Raw genomic sequence first — 25,344 nt, 5'->3', positions numbered from 1 at the left:
TAACAGATAGTTTGAGTTAATTATTCACTGCACTTCAAATTTGAACATGATAGCTTGAACATAAATTAAAGGGATGCAATACAATCTTACAGCACCTGCTATTCCCTGGTACTAAAATATTTCTATTTAATCTGTACACTTCACATACAAGCTTGTCAGTTGCAGATTAAAGTAAAGTGATGCAACAAAAACTTACAGCATCTGCTATTCCCAGGTGCTAACAGATAGTTTTTTTAATTAATCACTGCATTTCACATCCTAGCATGTCATCTTGACAGTAAATTAAAGTGATTCAAGAGAAGCTTACAGCATCTCGTAGTCCAAGGTGCTAACAGATAGTTTTTGATGAATCACTGCACTTCACATTCAGGCATGTGAGTTGGAGAGTAAATGAAAGTGATGCAAAAAAAACTTACAGCATCTGCTATTCCCAGGTGCTAACAGACAGTTTTTTTATTAATCACTGCACTTCACATTTGAGCATGTCAGCTTGAAAGTAAATTAAAGTGATGCAAGAAAAGCTTACAGCACCTGGTATTCCTAGGTAGAGTCCCACCTCAGTACTATCCAGGCCCAAACTTGCTTAGCTTCCAAGGTCAGATGAGATTGGGCGTTCTCAAGCTGGTGTGGCCGTAAGCCTTAAACACTTACTCAAATTGCCTAATCATAGCAAATATGATCAAAGACCAATCTGACAATTTTTTTTATTAATCCCTGCACTTGACATTCTAGAATGTTATCTTGAATGTAAATTAAATGATGCAATAAAAGCTTACAACATCTGGTATACGGAGGCACTAACAGACAGTTTTTTGATGAATCACTGCACTTCACATTCAGGCATGTGAGTTGGAGAGTAAATGAAAGTGATGCAAAAAAAACGTACAGCATCTGCTATTCCCAGGTGCTAACAGATAGTTTGAGTTAATTATTCACTGCACTTCAAATTTGAACATGATAGCTTGAACATAAATTAAAGGGATGCAATACAATCTTACAGCACCTGCTATTCCCTGGTACTAAAATATTTCTATTTAATCTGTACACTTCACATACAAGCTTGTCAGTTGCAGATTAAAGTAAAGTGATGCAACAAAAACTTACAGCATCTGCTATTCCCAGGTGCTAACAGATAGTTTTTTTAATTAATCACTGCATTTCACATCCTAGCATGTCATCTTGACAGTAAATTAAAGTGATTCAAGAGAAGCTTACAGCATCTCGTAGTCCAAGGTGCTAACAGATAGTTTTTGATGAATCACTGCACTTCACATTCAGGCATGTGAGTTGGAGAGTAAATGAAAGTGATGCAAAAAAAACTTACAGCATCGGCTATTCCCAGGTGCTAACAGACAGTTTTTTTTATTAATCACTGCACTTCACATTTGAGCATGTCAGCTTGAAAGTAAATTAAAGTGATGCAAGAAAAGCTTACAGCACCTGGTATTCCTAGGTAGAGTCCCACCTCAGTACTATCCAGGCCCAAACTTGCTTAGCTTCCAAGGTCAGATGAGATTGGGCGTTCTCAAGCTGGTGTGGCCGTAAGCCTTAAACACTTACTCAAATTGCCTAATCATAGCAAATATGATCAAAGACCAATCTGACAATTTTTTTTATTAATCCCTGCACTTGACATTCTAGAATGTTATCTTGAATGTAAATTAAATGATGCAATAAAAGCTTACAACATCTGGTATACGGAGGCACTAACAGACAGTTTTTTGATGAATCACTGCACTTCACATTCAGGCATGTGAGTTGGAGAGTAAATGAAAGTGATGCAAAAAAAATGTACAGCATCTGCTATTCCCAGGTGCTAACAGATAGTTTGAGTTAATTATTCACTGCACTTCAAATTTGAACATGATAGCTTGAACATAAATTAAAGGGATGCAATACAATCTTACAGCACCTGCTATTCCCTGGTACTAAAATATTTCTATTTAATCTGTACACTTCACATACAAGCTTGTCAGTTGCAGATTAAAGTAAAGTGATGCAACAAAAACTTACAGCATCTGCTATTCCCAGGTGCTAACAGATAGTTTTTTTAATTAATCACTGCATTTCACATCCTAGCATGTCATCTTGACAGTAAATTAAAGTGATTCAAGAGAAGCTTACAGCATCTCGTAGTCCAAGGTGCTAACAGATAGTTTTTGATGAATCACTGCACTTCACATTCAGGCATGTGAGTTGGAGAGTAAATGAAAGTGATGCAAAAAAAACTTACAGCATCGGCTATTCCCAGGTGCTAACAGATAGTTTTTTTTATTAATCACTGCACTTCACATTTGAGCATGTCAGCTTGAAAGTAAATTAAAGTGATGCAAGAAAAGCTTACAGCACCTGGTATTCCTAGGTAGGGTCCCACCTCAGTACTATCCAGGCCCAAACTTGCTTAGCTTCCAAGGTCAGATGCGATTGGGCGTTCTCAAGTTGGTGTGGCCGTAAGCCTTAAACACTTACTCAAATTTCCTAATCATAGCAAATATGATCAAAGACCAATCTGACAATTTTTTTTATTAATCCCTGCACTTGACATTCTAGAATGTTATCTTGAATGTAAATTAAATGATGCAATAAAAGCTTACAACATCTGGTATACGGAGGCACTAACAGACAGTTTTTTGATGAATCACTGCACTTCACATTCAGGCATGTGAGTTGGAGAGTAAATGAAAGTGATGCAAAAAAAACGTACAGCATCTGCTATTCCCAGGTGCTAACAGATAGTTTGAGTTAATTATTCACTGCACTTCAAATTTGAACATGATAGCTTGAACATAAATTAAAGGGATGCAATACAATCTTACAGCACCTGCTATTCCCTGGTACTAAAATATTTCTATTTAATCTGTACACTTCACATACAAGCTTGTCAGTTGCAGATTAAAGTAAAGTGATGCAACAAAAACTTACAGCATCTGCTATTCCCAGGTGCTAACAGATAGTTTTTTTAATTAATCACTGCATTTCACATCCTAGCATGTCATCTTGACAGTAAATTAAAGTGATTCAAGAGAAGCTTACAGCATCTCGTAGTCCAAGGTGCTAACAGATAGTTTTTGATGAATCACTGCACTTCACATTCAGGCATGTGAGTTGGAGAGTAAATGAAAGTGATGCAAAAAAAACTTACAGCATCTGCTATTCCCAGGTGCTAACAGACAGTTTTTTTTATTAATCACTGCACTTCACATTTGAGCATGTCAGCTTGAAAGTAAATTAAAGTGATGCAAGAAAAGCTTACAGCACCTGGTATTCCTAGGTAGAGTCCCACCTCAGTACTATCCAGGCCCAAACTTGCTTAGCTTCCAAGGTCAGATGAGATTGGGCGTTCTCAAGCTGGTGTGGCCGTAAGCCTTAAACACTTACTCAAATTGCCTAATCATAGCAAATATGATCAAAGACCAATCTGACAATTTTTTTTATTAATCCCTGCACTTGACATTCTAGAATGTTATCTTGAATGTAAATTAAATGATGCAATAAAAGCTTACAACATCTGGTATACGGAGGCACTAACAGACAGTTTTTTGATGAATCACTGCACTTCACATTCAGGCATGTGAGTTGGAGAGTAAATGAAAGTGATGCAAAAAAAATGTACAGCATCTGCTATTCCCAGGTGCTAACAGATAGTTTGAGTTAATTATTCACTGCACTTCAAATTTGAACATGATAGCTTGAACATAAATTAAAGGGATGCAATACAATCTTACAGCACCTGCTATTCCCTGGTACTAAAATATTTCTATTTAATCTGTACACTTCACATACAAGCTTGTCAGTTGCAGATTAAAGTAAAGTGATGCAACAAAAACTTACAGCATCTGCTATTCCCAGGTGCTAACAGATAGTTTTTTTAATTAATCACTGCATTTCACATCCTAGCATGTCATCTTGACAGTAAATTAAAGTGATTCAAGAGAAGCTTACAGCATCTCGTAGTCCAAGGTGCTAACAGATAGTTTTTGATGAATCACTGCACTTCACATTCAGGCATGTGAGTTGGAGAGTAAATGAAAGTGATGCAAAAAAAACTTACAGCATCGGCTATTCCCAGGTGCTAACAGATAGTTTTTTTTATTAATCACTGCACTTCACATTTGAGCATGTCAGCTTGAAAGTAAATTAAAGTGATGCAAGAAAAGCTTACAGCACCTGGTACTCCTAGGTAGAGTCCCACCTCAGTACTATCCAGGCCCAAACTTGCTTAGCTTCCAAGGTCAGAGGAGATTGGGCGTTCTCAAGCTGGTGTGGCCGTAAGCCTTAAACACTTACTCAAATTGCCTAATCATAGCAAATATGATCAAAGACCAATCTGACAATTTTTTTTATTAATCCCTGCACATGACATTCTAGAATGTTATCTTGAATGTAAATTAAATGATGCAATAAAAGCTTACAACATCTGGTATACGGAGGCACTAACAGACAGTTTTTTGATGAATCACTGCACTTCACATTCAGGCATGTGAGTTGGAGAGTAAATGAAAGTGATGCAAAAAAAAGTACAGCATCTGCTATTCCCAGGTGCTAACAGATAGTTTGAGTTAATTATTCACTGCACTTCAAATTTGAACATGATAGCTTGAACATAAATTAAAGGGATGCAATACAATCTTACAGCACCTGCTATTGCCTGGTACTAAAATATTTCTATTTAATCTGTACACTTCACATACAAGCTTGTCAGTTGCAGATTAAAGTAAAGTGATGCAACAAAAACTTACAGCATCTGCTATTCCCAGGTGCTAACAGATAGTTTTTTTAATTAATCACTGCATTTCACATCCTAGCATGTCATCTTGACAGTAAATTAAAGTGATTCAAGAGAAGCTTACAGCATCTCGTAGTCCAAGGTGCTAACAGATAGTTTTTGATGAATCACTGCACTTCACATTCAGGCATGTGAGTTGGAGAGTAAATGAAAGTGATGCAAAAAAAACTTACAGCATCTGCTATTCCCAGGTGCTAACAGACAGTTTTTTTTATTAATCACTGCACTTCACATTTGAGCATGTCAGCTTGAAAGTAAATTAAAGTGATGCAAGAAAAGCTTACAGCACCTGGTATTCCTAGGTAGAGTCCCACCTCAGTACTATCCAGGCCCAAACTTGCTTAGCTTCCAAGGTCAGATGAGATTGGGCGTTCTCAAGCTGGTGTGGCCGTAAGCCTTAAACACTTACTCAAATTGCCTAATCATAGCAAATATGATCAAAGACCAATCTGACAATTTTTTTTATTAATCCCTGCACTTGACATTCTAGAATGTTATCTTGAATGTAAATTAAATGATGCAATAAAAGCTTACAACATCTGGTATACGGAGGCACTAACAGACAGTTTTTTGATGAATCACTGCACTTCACATTCAGGCATGTGAGTTGGAGAGTAAATGAAAGTGATGCAAAAAAAACGTACAGCATCTGCTATTCCCAGGTGCTAACAGATAGTTTGAGTTAATTATTCACTGCACTTCAAATTTGAACATGATAGCTTGAACATAAATTAAAGGGATGCAATACAATCTTACAGCACCTGCTATTCCCTGGCACTAAAATATTTCTATTTAATCTGTACACTTCACATACAAGCTTGTCAGTTGCAGATTAAAGTAAAGTGATGCAACAAAAACTTACAGCATCTGCTATTCCCAGGTGCTAACAGATAGTTTTTTTAATTAATCACTGCATTTCACATCCTAGCATGTCATCTTGACAGTAAATTAAAGTGATTCAAGAGAAGCTTACAGCATCTCGTAGTCCAAGGTGCTAACAGATAGTTTTTGATGAATCACTGCACTTCACATTCAGGCATGTGAGTTGGAGACTAAATGAAAGTGATGCAAAAAAAACTTACAGCATCGGCTATTCCCAGGTGCTAACAGATAGATTTTTTTATTAATCACTGCACTTCACATTTGAGCATGTCAGCTTGAAAGTAAATTAAAGTGATGCAAGAAAACCTTACAGCACCTGGTATTCCTAGGTAGGGTCCCACCTCAATACTATCCAGGCCCAAACTTGCTTAGCTTCCAAGGTCAGATGAGATTGGGCGTTCTCAAGCTGGTGTGGCCGTAAGCCTTAAACACTTACTCAAATTGCCTAATCATAGCAAATATGATCAAAGACCAATCTGACAATTTTTTTTATTAATCCCTGCACTTGACATTCTAGAATGTTATCTTGAATGTAAATTAAATGATGCAATAAAAGCTTACAACATCTGGTATACGGAGGCACTAACAGACAGTTTTTTGATGAATCACTGCACTTCACATTCAGGCATGTGAGTTGGAGAGTAAATGAAAGTGATGCAAAAAAAACGTACAGCATCTGCTATTCCCAGGTGCTAACAGATAGTTTGAGTTAATTATTCACTGCACTTCAAATTTGAACATGATAGCTTGAACATAAATTAAAGGGATGCAATACAATCTTACAGCACCTGCTATTCCCTGGTACTAAAATATTTCTATTTAATCTGTACACTTCACATACAAGCTTGTCAGTTGCAGATTAAAGTAAAGTGATGCAACAAAAACTTACAGCATCTGCTATTCCTAGGTGCTAACAGATAGTTTTTTTAATTAATCACTGCATTTCACATCCTAGCATGTCATCTTGAGAGTAAATTAAAGTGATTCAAGAGAAGCTTACAGCATCTCGTAGTCCAAGGTGCTAACAGATAGTTTTTGATGAATCACTGCACTTCACATTCAGGCATGTGAGTTGGAGAGTAAATGAAAGTGATGCAAAAAAAACTTACAGCATCGGCTATTCCCAGGTGCTAACAGATAGATTTTTTTATTAATCACTGCACTTCACATTTGAGCATGTCAGCTTGAAAGTAAATTAAAGTGATGCAAGAAAAGCTTACAGCACCTGGTATTCCTAGGTAGGGTCCCACCTCAATACTATCCAGGCCCAAACTTGCTTAGCTTCCAAGGTCAGATGAGATTGGGCGTTCTCAAGCTGGTGTGGCCGTAAGCCTTAAACACTTACTCAAATTTCCTAATCATAGCAAATATGATCAAAGACCAATCTGACAATTTTTTTTATTAATCCCTGCACTTGACATTCTAGAATGTTATCTTGAATGTAAATTAAATGATGCAATAAAAGCTTACAACATCTGGTATACGGAGGCACTAACAGACAGTTTTTTGATGAATCACTGCACTTCACATTCAGGCATGTGAGTTGGAGAGTAAATGAAAGTGATGCAAAAAAAACGTACAGCATCTGCTATTCCCAGGTGCTAACAGATAGCTTGAGTTAATTATTCACTGCACTTCAAATTTGAACATGATAGCTTGAACATAAATTAAAGGGATGCAATACAATCTTACAGCACCTGCTATTCCCTGGTACTAAAATATTTCTATTTAATCTGTACACTTCACATACAAGCTTGTCAGTTGCAGATTAAAGTAAAGTGATGCAACAAAAACTTACAGCATCTGCTATTCCCAGGTGCTAACAGATAGTTTTTTTAATTAATCACTGCATTTCACATCCTAGCATGTCATCTTGACAGTAAATTAAAGTGATTCAAGAGAAGCTTACAGCATCTCGTAGTCCAAGGTGCTAACAGATAGTTTTTGATGAATCACTGCACTTCACATTCAGGCATGTGAGTTGGAGAGTAAATGAAAGTGATGTAAAAAAAACTTACAGCATCGGCTATTCCCAGGTGCTAACAGATAGTTTTTTTTATTAATCACTGCACTTCACATTTGAGCATGTCAGCTTGAAAGTAAATTAAAGTGATGCAAGAAAAGCTTACAGCACCTGGTATTCCTAGGTAGGGTCCCACCTCAGTACTATCCAGGCCCAAACTTGCTTAGCTTCCAAGATCAGATGCGATTGGGCGTTCTCAAGTTGGTGTGGCCGTAAGCCTTAAACACTTACTCAAATTTCCTAATCATAGCAAATATGATCAAAGACCAATCTGACAATTTTTTTTATTAATCCCTGCACTTGACATTCTAGAATGTTATCTTGAATGTAAATTAAATGATGCAATAAAAGCTTACAACATCTGGTATACGGAGGCACTAACAGACAGTTTTTTGATGAATCACTGCACTTCACATTCAGGCATGTGAGTTGGAGAGTAAATGAAAGTGATGCAAAAAAAACGTACAGCATCTGCTATTCCCAGGTGCTAACAGATAGTTTGAGTTAATTATTCACTGCACTTCAAATTTGAACATGATAGCTTGAACATAAATTAAAGGGATGCAATACAATCTTACAGCACCTGCTATTCCCTGGTACTAAAATATTTCTATTTAATCTGTACACTTCACATACAAGCTTGTCAGTTGCCGATTAAAGTAAAGTGATGCAACAAAAATTTACAGCATCTGCTATTCCCAGGTGCTAACAGATAGTTTTTTTAATTAATCACTGCATTTCACATCCTAGCATGTCATCTTGACAGTAAATTAAAGTGATTCAAGAGAAGCTTACAGCATCTCGTAGTCCAAGGTGCTAACAGATAGTTTTTGATGAATCACTGCACTTCACATTCAGGCATGTGAGTTGGAGAGTAAATGAAAGTGATGCAAAAAAAAACTTACAGCATCGGCTATTCCCAGGTGCTAACAGATAGTTTTTTTATTAATCACTGCACTTCATATTTGAGCATGTCAGCTTGAAAGTAAATTAAAGTGATGCAAGAAAAGCTTACAGCACCTGGTATTCCTAGGTAGGGTCCCACCTCAGTACTATCCAGGCCCAAACTTGCTTAGCTTCCAAGGTCAGATGAGATTGGGCGTTCTCAAGCTGGTGTGGCCGTAAGCCTTAAACACTTACTCAAATTGCCTAATCATAGCAAATATGATCAAAGACCAATCTGACAATTTTTTTTATTAATCCCTGCACTTGACATTCTAGAATGTTATCTTGAATGTAAATTAAATGATGCAATAAAAGCTTACAACATCTGGTATACGGAGGCACTAACAGACAGTTTTTTGATGAATCACTGCACTTCACATTCAGGCATGTGAGTTGGAGAGTAAATGAAAGTGATGCAAAAAAAACGTACAGCATCTGCTATTCCCAGGTGCTAACAGATAGTTTGAGTTAATTATTCACTGCACTTCAAATTTGAACATGATAGCTTGAACATAAATTAAAGGGATGCAATACAATCTTACAGCACCTGCTATTCCCTGGTACTAAAATATTTCTATTTAATCTGTACACTTCACATACAAGCTTGTCAGTTGCAGATTAAAGTAAAGTGATGCAACAAAAACTTACAGCATCTGCTATTCCCAGGTGCTAACAGATAGTTTTTTTAATTAATCACTGCATTTCACATCCTAGCATGTCATCTTGACAGTAAATTAAAGTGATTCAAGAGAAGCTTACAGCATCTCGTAGTCCAAGGTGCTAACAGATAGTTTTTGATGAATCACTGCACTTCACATTCAGGCATGTGAGTTGGAGAGTAAATGAAAGTGATGCAAAAAAAACTTACAGCATCGGCTATTCCCAGGTGCTAACAGATAGATTTTTTTATTAATCACTGCACTTCACATTTGAGCATGTCAGCTTGAAAGTAAATTAAAGTGATGCAAGAAAAGCTTACAGCACCTGGTATTCCTAGGTAGGGTCCCACCTCAATACTATCCAGGCCCAAACTTGCTTAGCTTCCAAGGTCAGATGAGATTGGGCGTTCTCAAGCTGGTGTGGCCGTAAGCCTTAAACACTTACTCAAATTTCCTAATCATAGCAAATATGATCAAAGACCAATCTGACAATTTTTTTTATTAATCCCTGCACTTGACATTCTAGAATGTTATCTTGAATGTAAATTAAATGATGCAATAAAAGCTTACAACATCTGGTATACGGAGGCACTAACAGACAGTTTTTTGATGAATCACTGCACTTCACATTCAGGCATGTGAGTTGGAGAGTAAATGAAAGTGATGCAAAAAAAACTTACAGCATCGGCTATTCCCAGGTGCTAACAGATAGTTTTTTTTATTAATCACTGCACTTCACATTTGAGCATGTCAGCTTGAAAGTAAATTAAAGTGATGCAAGAAAAGCTTACAGCACCTGGTATTCCTAGGTAGGGTCCCACCTCAGTACTATCCAGGCCCAAACTTGCTTAGCTTCCAAGGTCAGATGAGATTGGGCGTTCTCAAGCTGGTGTGGCCGTAAGCCTTAAACACTTACTCAAATTTCCTAATCATAGCAAATATGATCAAAGACCAATCTGACAATTTTTTTTATTAATCCCTGCACTTGACATTCTAGAATGTTATCTTGAATGTAAATTAAATGATGCAATAAAAGCTTACAACATCTGGTATACGGAGGCACTAACAGACAGTTTTTTGATGAATCACTGCACTTCACATTCAGGCATGTGAGTTGGAGAGTAAATGAAAGTGATGCAAAAAAAACGTACAGCATCTGCTATTCCCAGGTGCTAACAGATAGCTTGAGTTAATTATTCACTGCACTTCAAATTTGAACATGATAGCTTGAACATAAATTAAAGGGATGCAATACAATCTTACAGCACCTGCTATTCCCTGGTACTAAAATATTTCTATTTAATCTGTACACTTCACATACAAGCTTGTCAGTTGCAGATTAAAGTAAAGTGATGCAACAAAAACTTACAGCATCTGCTATTCCCAGGTGCTAACAGATAGTTTTTTTAATTAATCACTGCATTTCACATCCTAGCATGTCATCTTGACAGTAAATTAAAGTGATTCAAGAGAAGCTTACAGCATCTCGTAGTCCAAGGTGCTAACAGATAGTTTTTGATGAATCACTGCACTTCACATTCAGGCATGTGAGTTGGAGAGTAAATGAAAGTGATGTAAAAAAAACTTACAGCATCGGCTATTCCCAGGTGCTAACAGATAGTTTTTTTTATTAATCACTGCACTTCACATTTGAGCATGTCAGCTTGAAAGTAAATTAAAGTGATGCAAGAAAAGCTTACAGCACCTGGTATTCCTAGGTAGGGTCCCACCTCAGTACTATCCAGGCCCAAACTTGCTTAGCTTCCAAGATCAGATGCGATTGGGCGTTCTCAAGTTGGTGTGGCCGTAAGCCTTAAACACTTACTCAAATTTCCTAATCATAGCAAATATGATCAAAGACCAATCTGACAATTTTTTTTATTAATCCCTGCACTTGACATTCTAGAATGTTATCTTGAATGTAAATTAAATGATGCAATAAAAGCTTACAACATCTGGTATACGGAGGCACTAACAGACAGTTTTTTGATGAATCACTGCACTTCACATTCAGGCATGTGAGTTGGAGAGTAAATGAAAGTGATGCAAAAAAAAGTACAGCATCTGCTATTCCCAGGTGCTAACAGATAGTTTGAGTTAATTATTCACTGCACTTCAAATTTGAACATGATAGCTTGAACATAAATTAAAGGGATGCAATACAATCTTACAGCACCTGCTATTCCCTGGTACTAAAATATTTCTATTTAATCTGTACACTTCACATACAAGCTTGTCAGTTGCCGATTAAAGTAAAGTGATGCAACAAAAATTTACAGCATCTGCTATTCCCAGGTGCTAACAGATAGTTTTTTTAATTAATCACTGCATTTCACATCCTAGCATGTCATCTTGACAGTAAATTAAAGTGATTCAAGAGAAGCTTACAGCATCTCGTAGTCCAAGGTGCTAACAGATAGTTTTTGATGAATCACTGCACTTCACATTCAGGCATGTGAGTTGGAGAGTAAATGAAAGTGATGCAAAAAAAAACTTACAGCATCGGCTATTCCCAGGTGCTAACAGATAGTTTTTTTATTAATCACTGCACTTCACATTTGAGCATGTCAGCTTGAAAGTAAATTAAAGTGATGCAAGAAAAGCTTACAGCACCTGGTATTCCTAGGTAGGGTCCCACCTCAGTACTATCCAGGCCCAAACTTGCTTAGCTTCCAAGGTCAGATGAGATTGGGCGTTCTCAAGCTGGTGTGGCCGTAAGCCTTAAACACTTACTCAAATTGCCTAATCATAGCAAATATGATCAAAGACCAATCTGACAATTTTTTTTATTAATCCCTGCACTTGACATTCTAGAATGTTATCTTGAATGTAAATTAAATGATGCAATAAAAGCTTACAACATCTGGTATACGGAGGCACTAACAGACAGTTTTTTGATGAATCACTGCACTTCACATTCAGGCATGTGAGTTGGAGAGTAAATGAAAGTGATGCAAAAAAAAGTACAGCATCTGCTATTCCCAGGTGCTAACAGATAGTTTGAGTTAATTATTCACTGCACTTCAAATTTGAACATGATAGCTTGAACATAAATTAAAGGGATGCAATACAATCTTACAGCACCTGCTATTCCCTGGTACTAAAATATTTCTATTTAATCTGTACACTTCACATACAAGCTTGTCAGTTGCAGATTAAAGTAAAGTGATGCAACAAAAACTTACAGCATCTGCTATTCCCAGGTGCTAACAGATAGTTTTTTTAATTAATCACTGCATTTCACATCCTAGCATGTCATCTTGACAGTAAATTAAAGTGATTCAAGAGAAGCTTACAGCATCTCGTAGTCCAAGGTGCTAACAGATAGTTTTTGATGAATCACTGCACTTCACATTCAGGCATGTGAGTTGGAGAGTAAATGAAAGTGATGCAAAAAAAACTTACAGCATCTGCTATTCCCAGGTGCTAACAGATAGTTTGAGTTAATTATTCACTGCACTTCAAATTTGAACATGATAGCTTGAACATAAATTAAAGGGATGCAATACAATCTTACAGCACCTGCTATTCCCTGGTACTAAAATATTTCTATTTAATCTGTACACTTCACATACAAGCTTGTCAGTTGCAGATTAAAGTAAAGTGATGCAACAAAAACTTACAGCATCTGCTATTCCCAGGTGCTAACAGATAGTTTTTTTAATTAATCACTGCATTTCACATCCTAGCATGTCATCTTGACAGTAAATTAAAGTGATTCAAGAGAAGCTTACAGCATCTCGTAGTCCAAGGTGCTAACAGATAGTTTTTGATGAATCAAAGCACTTCACATTCAGGCATGTGAGTTGGAGAGTAAATGAAAGTGATGCAAAAAAAACTTACAGCATCGGCTATTCCCAGGTGCTAACAGATAGTTTTTTTTATTAATCACTGCACTTCACATTTGAGCATGTCAGCTTGAAAGTAAATTAAAGTGATGCAAGAAAAGCTTACAGCACCTGGTATTCCTAGGTAGAGTCCCACCTCAGTACTATCCAGGCCCAAACTTGCTTAGCTTCCAAGGTCAGATGATATTGGGTGTTCTCAAGCTGGTGTGGCCGTAAGCCTTAAGCACTTACTCAAATTGCCTAATCATACCAAATATGATCAAAGACCAATCTGACAATTTTTTTTATTAATCCCTGCACTTGACATTCTAGAATGTTATCTTGAATGTAAATTAAATGATGCAATAAAAGCTTACAACATCTGGTATACGGAGGCACTAACAGACAGTTTTTTGATGAATCACTGCACTTCACATTCAGGCATGTGAGTTGGAGAGTAAATGAAAGTGATGCAAAAAAAACGTACAGCATCTGCTATTCCCAGGTGCTAACAGATAGTTTGAGTTAATTATTCACTGCACTTCAAATTTGAACATGATAGCTTGAACATAAATTAAAGGGATGCAATACAATCTTACAGCACCTGCTATTCCCTGGTACTAAAATATTTCTATTTAATCTGTACACTTCACATACAAGCTTGTCAGTTGCAGATTAAAGTAAAGTGATGCAACAAAAACTTACAGCATCTGCTATTCCCAGGTGCTAACAGATAGTTTTTTTAATTAATCACTGCATTTCACATCCTAGCATGTCATCTTGACAGTAAATTAAAGTGATTCAAGAGAAGCTTACAGCATCTCGTAGTCCAAGGTGCTAACAGATAGTTTTTGATGAATCACTGCACTTCACATTCAGGCATGTGAGTTGGAGAGTAAATGAAAGTGATGCAAAAAAAACTTACAGCATCTGCTATTCCCAGGTGCTAACAGACAGTTTTTTTTATTAATCACTGCACTTCACATTTGAGCATGTCAGCTTGAAAGTAAATTAAAGTGATGCAAGAAAAGCTTACAGCACCTGGTATTCCTAGGTAGAGTCCCACCTCAGTACTATCCAGGCCCAAACTTGCTTAGCTTCCAAGGTCAGATGAGATTGGGCGTTCTCAAGCTGGTGTGGCCGTAAGCCTTAAACACTTACTCAAATGGCCTAATCATAGCAAATATGATCAAAGACCAATCTGACAATTTTTTTTATTAATCCCTGCACTTGACATTCTAGAATGTTATCTTGAATGTAAATTAAATGATGCAATAAAAGCTTACAACATCTGGTATACGGAGGCACTAACAGACAGTTTTTTGATGAATCACTGCACTTCACATTCAGGCATGTGAGTTGGAGAGTAAATGAAAGTGATGCAAAAAAAACTTACAGCATCTGCTATTCTCAGGTGCTAACAGATAGTTTGAGTTAATTATTCACTGCACTTCAAATTTGAACATGATAGCTTGAACATAAATTAAAGGGATGCAATACAATCTTACAGCACCTGCTATTCCCTGGTACTAAAATATTTCTATTTAATCTGTACACTTCACATACAAGCTTGTCAGTTGCAGATTAAAGTAAAGTGATGCAACAAAAACTTACAGCATCTGCTATTCCCAGGTGCTAACAGATAGTTTTTTTAATTAATCACTGCATTTCACATCCTAGCATGTCATCTTGACAGTAAATTAAAGTGATTCAAGAGAAGCTTACAGCATCTCGTAGTACAAGGTGCTAACAGATAGTTTTTGATGAATCACTGCACTTCACATTCAGGCATGTGAGTTGGAGAGTAAATGAAAGTGATGCAAAAAAAACTTACAGCATCGGCTATTCCCAGGTGCTAACAGATAGTTTTTTTATTAATCACTGCACTTCACATTTGAGCATGTCAGCTTGAAAGTAAATTAAAGTGATGCAAGAAAAGCTTACAGCACCTGGTATTCCTAGGTAGGGTCCCACCTCAGTACTATCCAGGCCCAAACTTGCTTAGCTTCCAAGGTCAGATGAGATTGGGCGTTCTCAAGCTGGTGTGGCCGTAAGCCTTAAACACTTACTCAAATTGCCTAATCATAGCAAATATGATCAAAGACCAATCTGACAATTTTTTTTATTAATCCCTGCACTTGACATTCTAGAATGTTATCTTGAATGTAAATTAAATGATGCAATAAAAGCTTACAACATCTGGTATACGGAGGCACTAACAGACAGTTTTTTGATGAATCACTGCACTTCACATTCAGGCATGTGAGTTGGAGAGTAAATGAAAGTGATGCAAAAAAAAGTACAGCATCTGCTATTCCCAGGTGCTAACAGATAGTTTGAGTTAATTATTCACTGCACTTCAAATTTGAACATGATAGCTTGAACATAAATTAAAGGGATGCAATACAATCTTACAGCACCTGCTATTCCCTGGTACTAAAATATTTCTATTTAATCTGTACACTTCACATACAAGCTTGTCAGTTGCAGATTAAAGTAAAGTGATGCAACAAAAACTTACAGCATCTGCTATTCCCAGGTGCTAACAGATAGTTTTTTTAATTAATCACTGCATTTCACATCCTAGCATGTCATCTTGACAGTAAATTAAAGTGATTCAAGAGAAGCTTACAGCATCTCGTAGTCCAAGGTGCTAACAGATAGTTTTTGATGAATCAAAGCACTTCACATTCAGGCATGTGAGTTGGAGAGTAAATGAAAGTGATGCAAAAAAAACTTACAGCATCGGCTATTCCCAGGTGCTAAAAGATAGTTTTTTTTATTAATCACTGCACTTCACATTTGAGCATGTCAGCTTGAAAGTAAATTAAAGTGATGCAAGAAAAGCTTACAGCACCTGGTATTCCTAGGTAGGGTCCCACCTCAGTACTATCCAGGCCCAAACTTGCTTAGCTTCCAAGGTCAGATGAGTTTGGGCGTTCTCAAGCTGGTGTGGCCGTAAGCCTTAAACACTTACTCAAATTGCCTAATCATAGCAAATATGATCAAAGACCAATCTGACAATTTTTTTTATTAATCCCTGCACTTGACATTCTAGAATGTTATCTTGAATGTAAATTAAATGATGCAATAAAAGCTTACAACATCTGGTATACGGAGGCACTAACAGACAGTTTTTTGATGAATCACTGCACTTCACATTCAGGCATGTGAGTTGGAGAGTAAATGAAAGTGATGCAAAAAAAAGTACAGCATCTGCTATTCCCAGGTGCTAACAGATAGTTTGAGTTAATTATTCACTGCACTTCAAATTTGAACATGATAGCTTGAACATAAATTAAAGGGATGCAATACAATCTTACAGCACCTGCTATTCCCTGGTACTAAAATATTTCTATTTAATCTGTACACTTCACATACAAGCTTGTCAGTTGCAGATTAAAGTAAAGTGATGCAACAAAAACTTACAGCATCTGCTATTCCCAGGTGCTAACAGATAGTTTTTTTAATTAATCACTGCATTACACATCCTAGCATGTCATCTTGACAGTAAATTAAAGTGATTCAAGAGAAGCTTACAGCATCTCGTAGTCCAAGGTGCTAACAGATAGTTTTTGATGAATCACTGCACTTCACATTCAGGCATGTGAGTTGGAGAGTAAATGAAAGTGATGCCAAAAAAACTTACAGCATCTGCTATTCCCAGGTGCTAACAGATAGTTTTTTTTATTAATCACTGCACTTCACATTTGAGCATGTCAGCTTGAAAGTAAATTAAAGTGATGCAAGAAAAGCTTACAGCACCTGGTATTCCTAGGTAGGGTCCCACCTCAGTACTATCCAGGCCCAAACTTGCTTAGCTTCCAAGGTCAGATGAGTTTGGGCGTTCTCAAGCTGGTGTGGCCGTAAGCCTTAAACACTTACTCAAATTGCCTAATCATAGCAAATATGATCAAAGACCAATCTGACAATTTTTTTTATTAATCCCTGCACTTGACATTCTAGAATGTTATCTTGAATGTAAATTAAATGATGCAATAAAAGCTTACAACATCTGGTATACGGAGGCACTAACAGACAGTTTTTTGATGAATCACTGCACTTCACATTCAGGCATGTGAGTTGGAGAGTAAATGAAAGTGATGCAAAAAAAAGTACAGCATCTGCTATTCCCAGGTGCTAACAGATAGTTTGAGTTAATTATTCACTGCACTTCAAATTTGAACATGATAGCTTGAACATAAATTAAAGGGATGCAATACAATCTTACAGCACCTGCTATTCCCTGGTACTAAAATATTTCTATTTAATCTGTACACTTCACATACAAGCTTGTCAGTTGCAGATTAAAGTAAAGTGATGCAACAAAAACTTACAGCATCTGCTATTCCCAGGTGCTAACAGATAGTTTTTTTAATTAATCACTGCATTACACATCCTAGCATGTCATCTTGACAGTAAATTAAAGTGATTCAAGAGAAGCTTACAGCATCTCGTAGTCCAAGGTGCTAACAGATAGTTTTTGATGAATCACTGCACTTCACATTCAGGCATGTGAGTTGGAGAGTAAATGAAAGTGATGCCAAAAAAACTTACAGCATCTGCTATTCCCAGGTGCTAACAGATAGTTTTTTTTATTAATCACTGCACTTCACATTTGAGCATGTCAGCTTGAAAGTAAATTAAAGTGATGCAAGAAAAGCTTACAGCACCTGGTATTCCTAGGTAGGGTCCCACCTCAGTACTATCCAGACCCAAACTTGCTTAGCTTCCAAGGTCAGATGAGATTGGGCGTTCTCAAGCTGGTGTGGCCGTAAGCCTTAAACACTTACTCAAATTGCCTAATCATAGCAAATATGATCAAAGACCAATCTGACAATTTTTTTTATTAATCCCTGCACTTGACATTCTAGAATGTTATCTTGAATGTAAATTAAATGATGCAATAAAAGCTTACAACATCTGGTATACGGAGGCACTAACAGACAGTTTTTTGATGAATCACTGCACTTCACATTCAGGCATGTGAGTTGGAGAGTAAATGAAAGTGATGCAAAAAAAAGTACAGCATCTGCTATTCCCAGGTGCTAACAGATAGTTTGAGTTAATTATTCACTGCACTTCAAATTTGAACATGATAGCTTGAACATAAATTAAAGGGATGCAATACAATCTTACAGCACCTGCTATTCCCTGGTACTAAAATATTTCTATTTAATCTGTACACTTCACATACAAGCTTGTCAGTTGCAGATTAAAGTAAAGTGATGCAACAAAAACTTACAGCATCTGCTATTCCCAGGTGCTAACAGATAGTTTTTTTAATTAATCACTGCATTTCACATCCTAGCATGTCATCTTGACAGTAAATTAAAGTGATTCAAGAGAATCTTACAGCATCTCGTAGTCCAAGGTGCTAACAGATAGTTTTTGATGAATCACTGCACTTCACATTCAGGCATGTGAGTTGGAGAGTAAATGAAAGTGATGTAAAAAAAACTTACAGCATCGGCTATTCCCAGGTGCTAACAGATAGTTTTTTTTATTAATCACTGCACTTCACATTTGAGCATGTCAGCTTGAAAGTAAATTAAAGTGATGCAAGAAAAGCTTACAGCACCTGGTATTCCTAGGTAGGGTCCCACCTCAGTACTATCCAGGCCCAAACTTGCTTAGCTTCCAAGGTCAGATGCGATTGGGCCTTCTCAAGTTGGTGTGGCCGTAAGCCTTAAACACTTACTCAAATTTCCTAATCATAGCAAATATGATCAAAGACCAATCTGACAATTTTTTTTATTAATCCCTGCACTTGACATTCTAGAATGTTATCTTGAATGTAAATTAAATGATGCAATAAAAGCTTACAACATCTGGTATACGGAGGCACTAACAGACAGTTTTTTGATGAATCACTGCACTTCACATTCAGGCATGTGAGTTGGAGAGTAAATGAAAGTGATGCAAAAAAAACGTTCAGCATCTGCTATTCCCATGTGCTAACAGATAGTTTGAGTTAATTATTCACTGCACTTCAAATTTGAACATGATAGCTTGAACATAAATTAAAGGGATGCAATAAAATCTTACAGCACCTGCTATTCCCTGGTACTAAAAGATTTCTATTTAATCTGTACACTTCACATACAAGCATGTCAGTTGCAGATTAAATTAAAGTGATGCAACAAAAACTTACAGCATCTGCTATTCCCAGGTGCTAACAGATAGTTTTTTTTAATTAATCACTGCACTTCACATCCTAGCATGTCATCTTAAAAGTAAATTAAAGTGATGCAAGAGAAGCTTACAGCATCTCGTAGTCCAAGCTGCTAACAGATAGTTTTTGATGAATCACTGCACTTCACATTCAGGCATGTGAGTTGGAGAGTAAATGAAAGTGATGTAAAAAAAACTTACAGCATCGGCTATTCCCAGGTGCTAACAGATAGTTTTTTTTATTAATCACTGCACTTCACATTTGAGCATGTCAGCTTGAAAGTAAATTAAAGTGATGCAAGAAAAGGTTACAGCACCTGGTATTCCTAGGTAGGGTCCCACCTCAGTACTATCCAGGCCCAAAGTTGTTCAGCTTCCAAGGTCAGATGAGATTGGACGTTCTCAAGCTGGTGTGGCCGTAAGCCTTAAACACTTACTCTAATTGCCTAATCATAGCAAATATGATCAAAGACCAATCTGACAATTTTTTTTATTAATCCCTGCACTTGACATTCTAGAATGTTATCTTGAAAGTAAATTAAATGATGCAATAAAAGCTTACAAAATCTGGTATTCGGAGGCAATAACAGACAGTTTTTTTTTAATCACTGCACTTCACATTCAAGCATGTCAGTTGGAGAGTAAATTAAAGTGATGCAATAAAAACTTACAGCATCTGCTATTCCCAGGTGCTAGCAGATAGTTTGATTTAATTATTCACTGCACTTCAAATTTGAACATGATAGCTTGAACATAAATTAAAGGGATGCAATAAAATCTTACAGCACCTGCTATTCCCTGGTACTAAAAGATTTCTATTTAATCTGTACACTTCACATACAAGCAATTCAGTTGCAGATTAAATTAAAGTGATGCAACAAAAACTTACAGCATCTGCTATTCCCAGGTGCTAACAGATAGTTTTTTTTAATTAATCACTGCACTTCACATCCTAGCATGTCATCTTAAAAGTAAATTAAAGTGATGCAAGAGAAGCTTACAGCATCTCGTAGTCCAAGCTGCTAACAGATAGTTTTTTGATGAATCACTGCACTTCACATTCAGGCATGTGAGTTGGAGAGTAAATGAAAGTGATGCAAAAAAAACTTACAGCATCTGCTATTCCCAGGTGCTAACAGATAGTTTTTTTTATTAATCACTGCACTTCACATTTGAGCATGTCAGCTTGAAAGTAAATTAAAGTGATGCAAGAAAAGCTTACAGCACCTGGTATTCCTAGGTAGGGTCCCACCTCAGTACTATCCAGGCCCAAAGTTGTTCAGCTTCCAAGGTCAGATGAGATTCGACGTTCTCAAGCTGGTGTGGCCGTAAGCCTTAAACACTTACTCAAATTGCCTAATCATAGCAAATATGATCAAAGACCAATCTGACAATTTTTTTTAGTAATCCCTGCACTTGACATTCTAGAAAGTTATCTTGAAAGTAAATTAAATGATGCAATAAAAGCTTACAACATCTGGTATACGGAGGCACTAACAGACAGTTTTTTTTTAATCACTGCACTTCACATTCAAGCATGTCAGTTGGAGAGTAAATTAAAGTGATGCAATAAAAACTTACAGCATCTGCTATTCCCAGGTGCTAACAGATAGTTTTTTTTAATTAATCACTGCACTTCACATCCTAGCATGTCATCTTAAAAGTAAATTAAAGTGATGCAAGAGAAGGTTACAGCACCTGGTATTCCTAGGTAGGGTCCCACCTCAGTACTATCCAGGCCCAACGTTGTTCAGTTTCCAAGGTCAGATGAGATTGGACGTTCTCAAGCTGGTGTGGCCGTAAGCCTTAAACACTTACTCTAATTGCCTAATCATAGCAAATATGATCAAAGACCAATCTGACAATTTTTTTTATTAATCCCTGCACTTGACATTCTAGAATGTTATCTTGAAAGTAAATTAAATGATTCAATAAAAGCTTACAACATCTGGTATTCGGAGGCACTAACAGACAGTTTTTTTTTAATCACTGCACTTCACATTCAAGCATGTCAGTTGGAGAGTAAATTAAAGTGATGCAATAAAAACTTACAGCATCTGCTATTCCCAGGTGCTAGCAGATAGTTTGATTTAATTATTCACTGCACTTCAAATTTGAACATGATAGCTTGAACATAAATTAAAGGGATGCAATAAAATCTTACAGCACCTGCTATTCCCTGGTACTAAAAGATTTCTATTTAATCTGTACACTTCACATACAAGCATGTCAGTTGCAGATTAAATTAAAGTGATGCAACAAAAACTTACAGCATCTGCTATTCCCAGGTGCTAACAGATAGTTTTTTTTAATTAATCACTCACTTCACATCCTAGCATGTCATCTTAAAAGTAAATTAAAGTGATGCAAGAGAAGCTTACAGCATCTCGTAGTCCAAGCTGCTAACAGATAGTTTTTTGATGAATCACTGCACTTCACATTCAGGCATGTGAGTTGGAGAGTAAATGAAAGTGATGCAAAAAAAACTTACAGCATCTGCTATTCCCAGGTGCTAACAGATAGTTTTTTTTATTAATCACTGCACTTCACATTTGAGCATGTCAGCTTGAAAGTAAATTAAAGTGATGCAAGAAAAGCTTACAGCACCTGGTATTCCTAGGTAGGGTCCCACCTCAGTACTATCCAGGCCCAAAGTTGTTCAGCTTCCAAGGTCAGATGAGATTCGACGTTCTCAAGCTGGTGTGGCCGTAAGCCTTAAACACTTACTCAAATTGCCTAATCATAGCAAATATGATCAAAGACCAATCTGACAATTTTTTTTAGTAATCCCTGCACTTGACATTCTAGAAAGTTATCTTGAAAGTAAATTAAATGATGCAATAAAAGCTTATAACATCTGGTATACGGAGGCACTAACAGACAGTTTTTTTATTAATCACTGCACTTCACATTCAAGCATGTCAGTTGGAGAGTAAATTAAAGTGATGCAATAAAAACTTACAGCGTCTGCTATTCCCAGGTGCTAGCAGATAGTTTGATTTAATTATTCACTGCACTTCAAATTTGAACATGAAGCTTGAACATAAATTAAAGGGATGCAATAAAATCTTACAGCACCTGCTATTCCCTGGTACTAAAAGATTTCTATTTAATCTGTACACTTCACATACAAGCATGTCAGTTGCAGATTAAATTAAAGTGATGCAACAAAAACTTACAGCATCTGCTATTCCCAGGTGCTAACAGATAGTTTTTTTTTAATTAATCACTGCACTTCACATCCTAGCATGTCATCTTAAAAGTAAATTAAAGTGATGCAAGAGAAGCTTACAGCATCTCGTAGTCCAAGCTGCTAACAGATAGTTTTTTGATGAATCACTGCACTTCACATTCAGGCATGTGAGTTGGAGAGTAAATGAAAGTGATGCAAAAAAAACTTACAGCATCTGCTATTCCCAGGTGCTAACAGATAGTTTTTTTTATTAATCATTGCACTTCACATTTGAGCATGTCAGCTTGAAAGTAAATTAAAGTGATGCAAGAAAAGCTTACAGCACCTGGTATACATAGGTAGGGTCCCACCTCAGTACTATCCAGGCCCAAACTTGCTTAGCTTCCAAGGTCAGATGAGATTGGGCATTCTCAAGCTGGTGTGGCCGTAAGCCTTAAACACTTACTCAAATTGCCTAATCATAGCAAATATGATCAAAGACCAATCTGACAATTTTTTTTATTAATCCCTGCAATTGACATTCTAGAATGTTATCTTGAATGTAAATTAAATGATGCAATAAAAGCTTACAACATCTGGTATACGGAGGCACTAACAGACAGTTTTTTGATGAATCACTGCACTTCACATTCAGGCATGTGAGTTGGAGAGTAAATGAAAGTGATGCAAAAAAAACTTACAGCATCGGCTATTCCCAGGTGCTAACAGATAGTTTTTTTTATTAATCACTGCACTTCACATTTGAACATGTCAGCTTGAAAGTAAATTAAAGTGATGCAAGAAAAGCTTACAGCACCTGGTATTCCTAGGTAGGGTCCCACCTCAGTACTATCCAGGCCCAAACTTGCTTAGCTTCCAAGGTCAGATGAGATTGGGATTTCTCAAGGTGGTGTGGCCGTAAGCCTTATACGCCTACTCAAATTGCCTAATCATAGCAAATATGATCAAAGACCAATCTGACAATTTTTTTTATTAATCCCTGCACTTGACATTCTAGAATGTTATCTTGAATGTAATTAAATGATGCAATAAAAGCTTACAATACGGAGCTGGTATACGGAGGCACTAATTATTCACTGCACTTCAAATTTGAACATGATAGCTTGAACATAAATTAAAGGGATGCAATACAATCTTACAGCACCTGCTATTCCCTGGTACTAAAATATTTCTATTTAATCTGTACACTTCACATACAAGCTTGTCAGTTGCAGATTAAAGTAAAGTGATGCAACAAAAACTTACAGCATCTGCTATTCCCAGGTGCTAACAGATAGTTTTTTTAATTAATCACTGCATTTCACATCTTAGCATGTCATCTTGACAGTAAATTAAAGTGATGCAAGAGAAGCTTACAGCATCTCATAGTCCAAGGTGCTAACAGACAGTTTTTTGATGATTTACTGCACTTCACATTCAGGCATGTGAGTTGGAGAGTAAATGAAAGTGATGCAAAAAAAACTTACAGCATCTGCTATTCCCAGGTGCTAACAGATAGTTTTTTTTATTACTCATTGCACTTCACATTTGAGCATGTCAGCTTGAAAGTAAATTAAAGTGATGCAAGAAAAGCTTACAGCACCTGGTATACATAGGTAGGGTCCCACCTCAGTACTATCCAGGCCCAAACTTGCTTAGCTTCCAAGGTCAGATGAGATTGGGCATTCTCAAGCTGGTATGGCCATAATCCTTAAACACTTATTCAAATTGCCTAATCATAGCAAATATGATCAAAGACCAATCTGACAATTTTTTTTATTAATCACTGCATTTCACATCTTAGCATGTCATCTTGACAGTAAATTAAAGTGATGCAAGAGAAGCTTACAGCATCTCGTAGTCCAAGGTGCTAACAGACAGTTTTTTGATGATTTACTGCACTTCACATTCAGGCATGTGAGTTGGAGAGTAAATGAAAGTGATGCAAAAAAAACTTACAGCATTGGCTATTCCCAGGTGCTAACAGATAGTTTTTTTTATTAATCATTGCACTTCACATTTGAGCATGTCAGCTTGAAAGTAAATTAAAGTGATGCAAGAAAAGCTTACAGCACCTGGTATACATAGGTAGGGTTCCACCTCAGTACTATCCAGACCCAAACTTGCTTAGCTTCCAAGGTCAGATGAGATTGGGCATTCTCAAGCTGGTATGGCCATAAGCCTTAAACACTTACTCAAATTGCCTAATCATAGCAAATATGATCAAAGACCAATCTGACAATTTTTTTTATTAATCCCTGCAATTGACATTCTAGAATGTTATCTTGAATGTAAATTAAATGATGCAATAAAAGCTTACAACATCTGGTATACGGAGGCACTAACAGACAGTTTTTTGATGAATCACTGCACTTCACATTCAGGCATGTGAGTTGGAGAGTAAATGAAAGTGATGCAAAAAAAACTTACAGCATCTGCTATTCCCAGGTGCTAACAGATAGTTTGAGTTAATTATTCACTGCACTTCAAATTTGAACATGATAGCTTGAACATAAATTAAAGGGATGCAATACAATCTTACAGCACCTGCTATTCCCTGGTACTAAAAGATTTCTATTTAATCTGTACACTTCACATACAAGCATGTCAGTTGCAGATTAAATTAAAGTGATGCAACAAAAACTTACAGCATCTGCTATTCCCAGGTGCTAACAGATAGTTTTTTTTAATTAATCACTCACTTCACATCCTAGCATGTCATCTTAAAAGTAAATTAAAGTGATGCAAGAGAAGCTTACAGCATCTCGTAGTCCAAGCTGCTAACAGATAGTTTTTTGATGAATCACTGCACTTCACATTCAGGCATGTGAGTTGGAGAGTAAATGAAAGTGATGCAAAAAAAACTTACAGCATCT

General features: G+C 36.7%; 12 non-coding genes and 16 pseudogenes across 12 annotated transcripts; all 28 read right to left on the bottom strand.

Moving 5' to 3' along the window:
* Positions 1-519: 519 nt before the first annotated feature.
* Positions 520-638, bottom strand: LOC145646415 (5S ribosomal RNA). The gene has a single exon (XR_014116180.1). It is a non-coding gene; the product is annotated as a 5S ribosomal RNA (ribosomal RNA).
* Positions 639-1,428: 790 nt separating this feature from the next.
* Positions 1,429-1,547, bottom strand: LOC145646404 (5S ribosomal RNA). The gene has a single exon (XR_014116179.1). It is a non-coding gene; the product is annotated as a 5S ribosomal RNA (ribosomal RNA).
* A 790-nt stretch (positions 1,548-2,337) lies between these two features.
* Positions 2,338-2,456, bottom strand: LOC145643991 (5S ribosomal RNA). Its single transcript, XR_014116101.1, has one exon. It is a non-coding gene; the product is annotated as a 5S ribosomal RNA (ribosomal RNA).
* A 790-nt stretch (positions 2,457-3,246) lies between these two features.
* On the bottom strand, positions 3,247-3,365 carry LOC145646393 (5S ribosomal RNA). The gene has a single exon (XR_014116178.1). It is a non-coding gene; the product is annotated as a 5S ribosomal RNA (ribosomal RNA).
* Positions 3,366-4,155: 790 nt separating this feature from the next.
* On the bottom strand, positions 4,156-4,274 carry LOC145648735 (5S ribosomal RNA; annotated as a pseudogene).
* Positions 4,275-5,063: 789 nt separating this feature from the next.
* Positions 5,064-5,182, bottom strand: LOC145646381 (5S ribosomal RNA). Its single transcript, XR_014116176.1, has one exon. It is a non-coding gene; the product is annotated as a 5S ribosomal RNA (ribosomal RNA).
* Positions 5,183-5,972: 790 nt separating this feature from the next.
* LOC145649775 (5S ribosomal RNA) lies at positions 5,973-6,091 on the bottom strand (annotated as a pseudogene).
* A 790-nt stretch (positions 6,092-6,881) lies between these two features.
* Positions 6,882-7,000, bottom strand: LOC145648034 (5S ribosomal RNA; annotated as a pseudogene).
* A 790-nt stretch (positions 7,001-7,790) lies between these two features.
* Positions 7,791-7,909, bottom strand: LOC145644198 (5S ribosomal RNA). Its single transcript, XR_014116114.1, has one exon. It is a non-coding gene; the product is annotated as a 5S ribosomal RNA (ribosomal RNA).
* Positions 7,910-8,699: 790 nt separating this feature from the next.
* Positions 8,700-8,818, bottom strand: LOC145649917 (5S ribosomal RNA). The gene has a single exon (XR_014116640.1). It is a non-coding gene; the product is annotated as a 5S ribosomal RNA (ribosomal RNA).
* Positions 8,819-9,608: 790 nt separating this feature from the next.
* Positions 9,609-9,727, bottom strand: LOC145648033 (5S ribosomal RNA; annotated as a pseudogene).
* Positions 9,728-10,079: 352 nt separating this feature from the next.
* Positions 10,080-10,198, bottom strand: LOC145649905 (5S ribosomal RNA). The gene has a single exon (XR_014116638.1). It is a non-coding gene; the product is annotated as a 5S ribosomal RNA (ribosomal RNA).
* Positions 10,199-10,988: 790 nt separating this feature from the next.
* Positions 10,989-11,107, bottom strand: LOC145644086 (5S ribosomal RNA). Its single transcript, XR_014116109.1, has one exon. It is a non-coding gene; the product is annotated as a 5S ribosomal RNA (ribosomal RNA).
* A 789-nt stretch (positions 11,108-11,896) lies between these two features.
* On the bottom strand, positions 11,897-12,015 carry LOC145649894 (5S ribosomal RNA). Its single transcript, XR_014116637.1, has one exon. It is a non-coding gene; the product is annotated as a 5S ribosomal RNA (ribosomal RNA).
* A 1,227-nt stretch (positions 12,016-13,242) lies between these two features.
* LOC145648473 (5S ribosomal RNA) lies at positions 13,243-13,361 on the bottom strand (annotated as a pseudogene).
* Positions 13,362-14,151: 790 nt separating this feature from the next.
* Positions 14,152-14,270, bottom strand: LOC145646369 (5S ribosomal RNA). Its single transcript, XR_014116175.1, has one exon. It is a non-coding gene; the product is annotated as a 5S ribosomal RNA (ribosomal RNA).
* Positions 14,271-15,059: 789 nt separating this feature from the next.
* LOC145649883 (5S ribosomal RNA) lies at positions 15,060-15,178 on the bottom strand. The gene has a single exon (XR_014116635.1). It is a non-coding gene; the product is annotated as a 5S ribosomal RNA (ribosomal RNA).
* Positions 15,179-15,967: 789 nt separating this feature from the next.
* LOC145647912 (5S ribosomal RNA) lies at positions 15,968-16,086 on the bottom strand (annotated as a pseudogene).
* A 789-nt stretch (positions 16,087-16,875) lies between these two features.
* LOC145647911 (5S ribosomal RNA) lies at positions 16,876-16,994 on the bottom strand (annotated as a pseudogene).
* A 789-nt stretch (positions 16,995-17,783) lies between these two features.
* Positions 17,784-17,902, bottom strand: LOC145648111 (5S ribosomal RNA; annotated as a pseudogene).
* Positions 17,903-18,691: 789 nt separating this feature from the next.
* On the bottom strand, positions 18,692-18,810 carry LOC145649220 (5S ribosomal RNA; annotated as a pseudogene).
* A 791-nt stretch (positions 18,811-19,601) lies between these two features.
* LOC145645400 (5S ribosomal RNA) lies at positions 19,602-19,720 on the bottom strand (annotated as a pseudogene).
* Positions 19,721-20,511: 791 nt separating this feature from the next.
* Positions 20,512-20,630, bottom strand: LOC145645527 (5S ribosomal RNA; annotated as a pseudogene).
* A 1,261-nt stretch (positions 20,631-21,891) lies between these two features.
* LOC145645526 (5S ribosomal RNA) lies at positions 21,892-22,010 on the bottom strand (annotated as a pseudogene).
* A 792-nt stretch (positions 22,011-22,802) lies between these two features.
* LOC145650230 (5S ribosomal RNA) lies at positions 22,803-22,921 on the bottom strand (annotated as a pseudogene).
* A 352-nt stretch (positions 22,922-23,273) lies between these two features.
* On the bottom strand, positions 23,274-23,392 carry LOC145649854 (5S ribosomal RNA; annotated as a pseudogene).
* Positions 23,393-24,059: 667 nt separating this feature from the next.
* LOC145650738 (5S ribosomal RNA) lies at positions 24,060-24,178 on the bottom strand (annotated as a pseudogene).
* A 353-nt stretch (positions 24,179-24,531) lies between these two features.
* LOC145644188 (5S ribosomal RNA) lies at positions 24,532-24,650 on the bottom strand (annotated as a pseudogene).
* Between the last annotated feature and the right edge of the window lie 694 nt (positions 24,651-25,344).

The sequence above is a fragment of the Electrophorus electricus genome, chromosome 13 (assembly GCF_041902795.1).
Source record: "Electrophorus electricus isolate QZ-2024a chromosome 13, ASM4190279v1, whole genome shotgun sequence".
NCBI lineage: Eukaryota > Metazoa > Chordata > Actinopteri > Gymnotiformes > Gymnotidae > Electrophorus > Electrophorus electricus.
Note: the sequence above shows the minus strand (reverse complement) of the source record. Positions and strands in the feature narration are given on the sequence as shown.